Raw genomic sequence first — 8,006 nt, 5'->3', positions numbered from 1 at the left:
CCATGGGCATACCACCAGAGCTGGGGGTAATCTCTTTGCTCTTGACCTGCACTAGCCAATGTGAGTCGGAAGCACTTGAGATAAGAAGACAGTCAGCATGAATGGGAGATGGGTCACATGCAAATGAATTAATCACATACATTAAAGATAACGGAAGCCAGTCTTCTCACTGTTGAAGAAGAGAGGCACAAACATGGAAAAGGCAAGACTCATGTGATATTGGATTGTAATCAGGGGCATTGGCTTGAACACAGGCTATCTAATCTATAGAGAGATATGGCTACTGATGTAGAGAGCATATAACTACCCACTGAGAGGACCCAGCCAGAATTGATGCCACTCTGGTAGCACTGAGCACCTTTAATGCTTAAACCTTGATTTCTAGATAACATTCTCAACTAAAAGGATCTAAAGTCTCCTTGTAGACATAGCTGAGTCCAGGGCTAGGGCAGGGAAAGTATCAGGTCAGCCTGAAATCTCTTATGGCAGAAAAAAGGAAGTTCTCTAAGAATCATGGTAACTGTCAAAAGTCACAGGACCTTGAGAAGGCTCTCACGGGCTAAATCTGTGTCAGCTTGAGCATCGTAGTAAATAATGCTAGTAATGGATTATAACTCATTCAATAAAACAGGAGTCCATGGATCCAGACTGATATAAATAAATAAGAAGAGGAAACTCTACCTTATGCCAGCAAACATGAGTAGAAGAAATGGTAACATTATGTAATTACTTACCCACCCTGTTAATAGTAACTGGGTCAGGAATAGCTTCTGTGGATGCCACAAATAATGGGTAAAGTTTTAATAAGAAATCAGGTACTAATATAGTTTTGAAGTATCTCCCCACAAAATACTTATTAACATCTCAATGAATATTTATCAATACTTATTAATACCCCATCACAAAGTACTCATTAATTAACAGTACTGTGGAGAAACCTGACAGACAGCATTTTAACCAAATGAAAAAAGTCAATCTCCCCAGTAATAGGTTAAATCAACATCATATATCTGCTGATAATATACACTGAGAAGAACATGTGGTTATTTCTCAAGATACACTTGAATCTAATTATGACAAAACATGAGACAAATCCAAATGAGGGACATTCTTCAAAGTAACTGACTTAGACACTTCAAAAACATCAAGGTCATGAAAGATAAAGAATAGTTTGTTCCAGATTGGAGACAACAGATGAGACATGCTAACTACGTGCAGTGTGCAATTCTGGAAGTATAAACACTGGGATAATCAGGAAAATTTGAGCAGGCATCTGTAGAGAAGATAGTACAATATCTGTGTCAATTTCCTGATTTTGATGGGCCTCCTGGGGCTATGTAGGGAATGAATGTTCTTGTTTTAAGGAAATGCACACTAAAGCATTTAGAGGTAATGGAACATTGCACCATTTGCAACATAATTTCAAATGGTTGAGAAAAAATGTGTGTATATAGAGAGAGATGAAAAATATAGTGGAATATAAATAATTGGCGAATCTGGGGAAGGGTATATAAGACTTCTGTGTTCTGCTCTTGAAATTGAAAATTTTCTGTAGGTTTAAATTTATTTCAAAGTAAAAGTTCCTCCAAAAAGTATATGATAAAACTCAATACCAACTTTTAGGTTAGCAAAGTAAACAAATAATGCATATCCAGAGAGAGAGACAGACCAAGGCATGCTGAGAGACAGACTCAGAGAGATGGAGGAAGGGAGAAAAAACCATTATCTGAGACAGTTTTCTATATTTATGTACATACATAGGGGCTTTGTTGCTGTTTTTAAAAATAGGATCATACTGTACAAAAACAACTTGCTTTTTTCACTTAAAAATATAACTTAGCAATCTTTCCAGATCAGTAAGCTAAATCTACCTCAATCTTTTTAATTACTGCATAGACTTGACTTATATTGCTAGTCCATCATTTTTAACCAATTCCCCATCAGAAGATATTTAAGTTGCTACCTAATTTCCTCTAAAACATTTATTTTCAATTTATAGTTTTACTACCAAATCATATGGTTAAAGTCAGCATGTGAACTGCTGCATGTCACAGAAGGGGAAAAAAATCCTCAGACTTGGGTCACACAAATATCCAAAAGTAATGATAAGTTCAAGGCAAGGTTAGTGTCAATGGAAAAATCAATAAGATTATTCAGCGGGGCCTAAATTTCTCACATGCCCACTGTCTAGCAGTGCAACTGGCAAATTTTCAAGGGTCTCTTAATCTTTTTTTTCTATTAGTCTACTTGCTTTTAAAACTCTATTTTATTTTGATTTAGGAGGACTCTTTGTCAGTCTACTTAGGAATGACATTGCAATTTCTACCCTTATCCTATAGCTATAAGCATTTTCCAGAATGCCTGCACATGTGAAATTATTCAGGCACATTGATAATCAGCAAAAACAGAATCAGAGGAAACCATTTTGTCCTCTGTGTTTGTTGCTAAAGAACCCTTCTCCCTTGATGTACTCATTGGGGTGACAGAGTTTCTGGGCACATGTCATTATTCTGTAACGAGAATAGGGAAGTGGAAGGGGCCATCCATAAAAGAGTGTAAGCTTCCCAAAGCAAGATGAGGCTGGGTCAGAGGTATCTACAGCACCACCACCCTGGCAACATCCCGGGGGGACCTTAAGTACAGTAGAAGCAGAGGTTGGCCTCGAACAAACATTCAAAGACTTGGACAATTCTCTTGCAAAGCTGACCCCCAAAACACTGAGGAATTGCTAGAAATACAAGGTACAATTTCTGTGCAGAAACAGAAAATAAGTTTGTGTGTAGTTATTTTTATGAGGCTTTAGATTTTGTTCAGTGGGGCCAGTGAAGCTAAAAGAACGGGTATCCTAGGAGTCCTTCCTGCTTGCTTCCATTTCCTAAGAAGTGACATGGTCACCAAAGACTCAAGATCTGCCTCTTTGAGGAAGATGCAGTCGCAGCTACAGATGTTCTGTACAGAGTCCTGATCCTGACTCACCACTGTTTGCTCTCACCCAGGAGCAAGTCGGTCAGGAAGCCTTGCCACAGCCATGGCTTTTAAAGACACTGGGGAGACACCGTGGGACCAGAGGCGGTGTTTCACAGAACTAGAAATATTCTCACCAGCTGCAATGTAAAATCTTTAAAGCAGATACATGTTGACTTGATTAGAGGCACAAAGGAAAAGAATCTCAAAGTGAAAGGACCAGTTTGGATGCCTACCAAGACTCTGAAAATCACTACAAGAAAAACTCCTTGAGGTGAAGGTTCTAAGACTTGGGATCATTTTTGGATGAGGCTCCAAAAGCATCTCATCAACTGGCACCGTTCTTGTGAGATTCCTAAGTAGATTACTTCCATCAGTATTGTGCCAGGAGTTGAGGCTGAAGTCACCATTGCAGATGCTTAATCAATCTTTTTAATAAATTATCAATTGTTAAAAAAAAAGGACTCAAGATCTTAGGAGTGAAAAGTTTATAAAAAGCCACTGCCACAATAACCCTTCCACATAAACCACACATAATAGTCACTTTAAAAATATTAAGTTTTCAATTCATCATCATTTTTACAGCTGGAGGGGAAAATCCATTCGAGTTAACTACAATGATTAATAAAAGCATTTAAGTGTCCTTTGTCTTTTTAAATATGTATTTACTCATGAAGGTCTAGGTTTAAAATTAAGGCACAAGTAGGTTTTTAACCAAAGCACATTCATAGATATTCATTGATTTTCCCAAGCACTATATTACCTATTTCCCCCACCCCCAGAAGAGAGTTACGTGAATTAGAGTGTGTTATGATAAGCATAGGTTAGATGAAAATAATTGATACTACTATGAAGACAGAAAAAGAAAATCAACTTTATATTTTCTAACAATTGAAACAAGTGAGAAGGAACTTTTCAAAACAGAATAATAAAGTATCACATTATAGTCTGTTATGTTTTTTGTCTGATAGAAAAGGGAAGACAGGAAAATTACTAATAGTCAAACTAGTACAAATAAAGCACAGTTCAAAAGTGCTTCATCTGAGATTGTGGAGTTTCAAGAGTTTTAAAGGCATTCCAGAGACATGCTAATGAGTACATGTCTCAAGCATTTCCAGACAACTGGTATACGAGGTTGCAATAAAAAGATGCCAGGAACATACTCATCATGCTTTTTGTCATTGAAGAAGACAGTTGACCTAAATTCTGCATTTCACATGAAGCAATAGCATCATGGAGATGTGTAGAATTACAGCATGCTCCAGAAATATCGAGTCACCCCACATAAAAGAGATAGCCCATTACCGAGCACAGGTGACCTTCTAGAATACATTATGGTCATGATTTACCAAGTTCTAATCACTTCAGGTTACTGCTATTTGACTATTTATTGTAATGTCTTTAAAACCCCAAACAATGTCATGTGAATGTACCTACTTCCTGAAGATCACTTTAAAGTCATAGTCTCCAAGTCATAAAACTCACCCCTGAATTTCTCAGCCTAAAATTTACTTCCAGAAGTCAAGTGACCTAAATTCATTTCCTGACCTCAGTGGACAAGTCACTAAACGTCTCCTTTGCCTTATTTCCTCATCAATAAAATGGGCCAGTGATTATCATACCTTCATGTAGAACACTGTGACAGTAAATGAACTCTTGAGAAGAAAAATGCCATTCAGATTCGATTTTTATCTATTGAGGTGTCCACCCTGAGCTGGGCACTCTGTTAGGTATTTTACTTCTATTCTTCCATTTAATGAAATAGTCCAATTAGGTAGACGTTATTAACTATGACCTAACATAAAAAAGTGAGGGCCAGAAAAGGTGAATTAATTTTCTCAGCACAAGTAGCCATAGGCAAACACAGGATTTAAATTTTAATCTGATGCTCTTTCCCTCTTATTTCTACTTCTATCATTGTATAGTCAAGTTGCTATCGCAGTAATAAGATTTTCCAGTAGATTGAAGTTTTTAGGAACCACCAATAAACTACTAGAGAAAGCAAAGAAGACTCCAAAGATCATTTGTAAAGTTTAGGTCAGACTCTTAAAAACATACATCCCGAGGTCAAGAAGCTGTGACACTGAACTTTCTGGGGAAAGTTTATACACACACACACACACATACATATATATATATACAAACACACACACACACACATATATATATATACATGTATATGTATATATATACACATATAATCTGGAAAGAAGAAAACTCCAGACTTTTTAAGGAAAGAAACAAGGAATTATTAATTTAGGATTGAGGAAGAATAGAAGTATGTGAAAAGTAAATATTCGACTAGCAATGGAAGACTCAGAAATGAGGAGGGCACCTGAATTCCTGGGATAGTCATTTTTAGATAATACCCAGCAGGTGAGCAAGTTTGCTGCCTGCTAGAAACTGCACAGCCCAAGATCCCTTGGAATGTATTTATAGCTGCTCCATCACTAAGGCTCCAACATTTGATCTGTTCTTTCCAAAATAGGTTTTAAAAAATTCAAAAGGAAAAAAGCAAGAGCCCTGTAAACAAAGTCTTCTGCAGCCGTTTGTAAACACTGCCACCAGAGAGAATGGCAGACAGTTGTTTCCGAAGTCCGAACAGACCTTCAGTCTGATGAGAGAGAAGGCTTGAGGGCGGGGGCTGCCGAAAGAAGAGCAGCTCCTCCTTTCGGCTTTTTGGCTCTCATGACCTGAGGAGGAGAAACCACAGCTGACCCACCTGTTTAGAAGGAAGACAACACGGTGAGCAAATTTCCTCGATGGGTATCTAATGCAGACCCCGTGCCATGCTCCGGAAAGGCGTGTGGCCAAAAGAAAGAAGTGAGGGGCCCGGAGTCCTAATTTTCTGAGACTCTCAGGTGTTTCTCAACTCCTTTCTGGGAGAACAAGTTCTGTCTATGAGAGACTAGTCTATGGGAGCTAGAGGTTTTATCAAAGAAGACCCAGAGTCTTAATTAATGATTGATTAAAGCCTAGATTGGAGTCGCCACAGAATTACAGTACCACAGTCTCTCATCCAAGATTCAGAAATGCAAAGTGCTGTGAAAATAAAAGGTTCTTTTTTTGTAACTCATCTGATAAGCAAAACCTGATCCAGCTTCTTCTGGTGACCAAACCTGACCTGGATTTAAGAGAGAGTGTTAGAAGGTGCTGCCCCAAGCCCTTAGGTGATTATGAAATATTTAGTGTATGCACCACACTGTCTTTCCAAAATCTGAAACATTGTGAATTCCAAGAATACCTACCTCCAGGAGTTTTGGTAGTGGATTGTGGACCTATGTTATGTATCTTTATGTGTTCTTTTGTCCTTTTGTTCTAAATGCAGGTTAAGTTATGTCTCACACGGTATAAGCAACTAGTCCACAGTATTTTAATAAGCAGCTACACATTCCCAGAAAACGCACAGTTTGCCAGACCATGTATGTTAGCTTGCAAGGTCAGCCACCAGAGTTTGGAAGAGCCCACAAGGTGGGCTTTCCACACCAGGAAACTACCACGGCTGGTAAGGAACTGCCAGGATTATATGTAAACTATGACAGCCTCACACACAAAGAAATCACCTGAGGAGCTTTAAAAAATACTACCCTAAAATGGATCCACTTCAGTGACGACTAACAACCTTACCTCTATGAACTCTCACATTTAAATTTTTATCAGTCTCACACATTATCGTTTTCATTTAAATCCTGGTGAGTTTTAGAATCTCGGCACCAGACATACCTGCACAATCCCCAATTCTGAAAATTTTTATCAGTGAAAAGAAACCCCCAAACAAACAAAAACCTTAATATATACTGCTCATCCCCTTTTCCACTTCATATTTGGTGGAATCATTCTATTTCAAACACACCGTGAAAGAATAGGCACTTGGCAATCATTACTTCTGGATGAGTCTGGAAGGTAAGAACTCAGCTATCTGCTTAGAAAAAACACTTATTAAGAGCTCAAACCCACGGGTGGAGCCTCTGGGATCACAAAATGCTCTGCTTGTTTTTTAAGGATTGATAATCAAATATTTTCTTGTCCTATATGCCAAGCTAATTTGTTCCAAATGTAACACTCTTTAGTGGAATGTGGATGACAAATATCCATACTCAAGGACCTACAACTTTTAAATGTTATATCTAGTCTCCCATGTGTATTTGGGCACCACATTAAAACATCATCACTTTGACTTTTTGAAATATAAAATAGATCGGGAATAATGTCTTCCCCAGCTGCTGCTGTTTAAATGTAGGTATTTGGCCCAGAGTTCTCTTATGTCTGTCAGAATGCCTGAAGTATAAATTTTGTGTGTACATGGATTTTGGGTAAAAATACAACAAAAATTGCATATGTGCATGCGTGCACACACACACAATGAGAGAGGAAGCATTTAAAATGAAAATAAAATAGGGGGCATGTGGGTGGCTCAGTTGTTAAGCATCTGCCTTTGGCTCAGGTCATGATCCCAGGGTCCTGGGATTGAGCCCCGCATCAGCCTCCCTGCCCAGCAGGGAGTCTCTTTCTCCCTCTCCCACTCCCCCTGCTCTGTTCCCTCTCTCTCTCTCTCTCTCTTTCTGTCAAACAAATAAACAAAATCTTAAAAGAAAATAGGAAAACAGTAGCTACTTCTTGTCAAACCAAAAAAAAGAAATAATTGCCTATATTTACAAAAGAAGCAAATAATAAGGAGGAAGAAGAGTTATTTAGGGTAAAATAACCAGGAATTATAACTAAGATTCATGGGAATAAAAAATTGGCATTGTGTGGCAGAGATGACTTGTGGCCACAAACTTTTTCTCCATTCTTCCTCAGTAAAAAAATATATAAATAATCCTGATTTTATAACGGCAGCAATGAACTCAACAAAAAGATGTTCTTTCCCAAACTCCCTTGCAGCTAGGTTTGGCACGGGATTAAGTTCTGATCGATAATCTGTAAGCAGAGTGTGGGGGACGGGTAAGGAGAAGAGAAAGGGGAAAGGCTTCCCTAAAGCAGCAGGCTCTGTTTTCCATGCCTTGTCCCTTCTGCAATAAGGAGCTCCAGAGTCAACTTGG

The 8,006-nt window shown here is 38.4% G+C and overlaps 1 pseudogene; it reads left to right on the top strand.

Moving 5' to 3' along the window:
* The first annotated feature begins 3,028 nt into the window (after window positions 1-3,028).
* LOC116881186 lies at window positions 3,029-3,387 on the top strand (annotated as a pseudogene).
* The last annotated feature ends 4,619 nt before the right edge of the window (window positions 3,388-8,006 follow it).

The sequence above is a fragment of the Lontra canadensis genome, unplaced genomic scaffold (genome assembly GCF_010015895.1).
Source record: "Lontra canadensis isolate GAN:19392208 unplaced genomic scaffold, GSC_riverotter_1.0 scaffold72, whole genome shotgun sequence".
Lineage (NCBI taxonomy): Eukaryota > Metazoa > Chordata > Mammalia > Carnivora > Mustelidae > Lontra > Lontra canadensis.
Note: the sequence above shows the minus strand (reverse complement) of the source record. Positions and strands in the feature narration are given on the sequence as shown.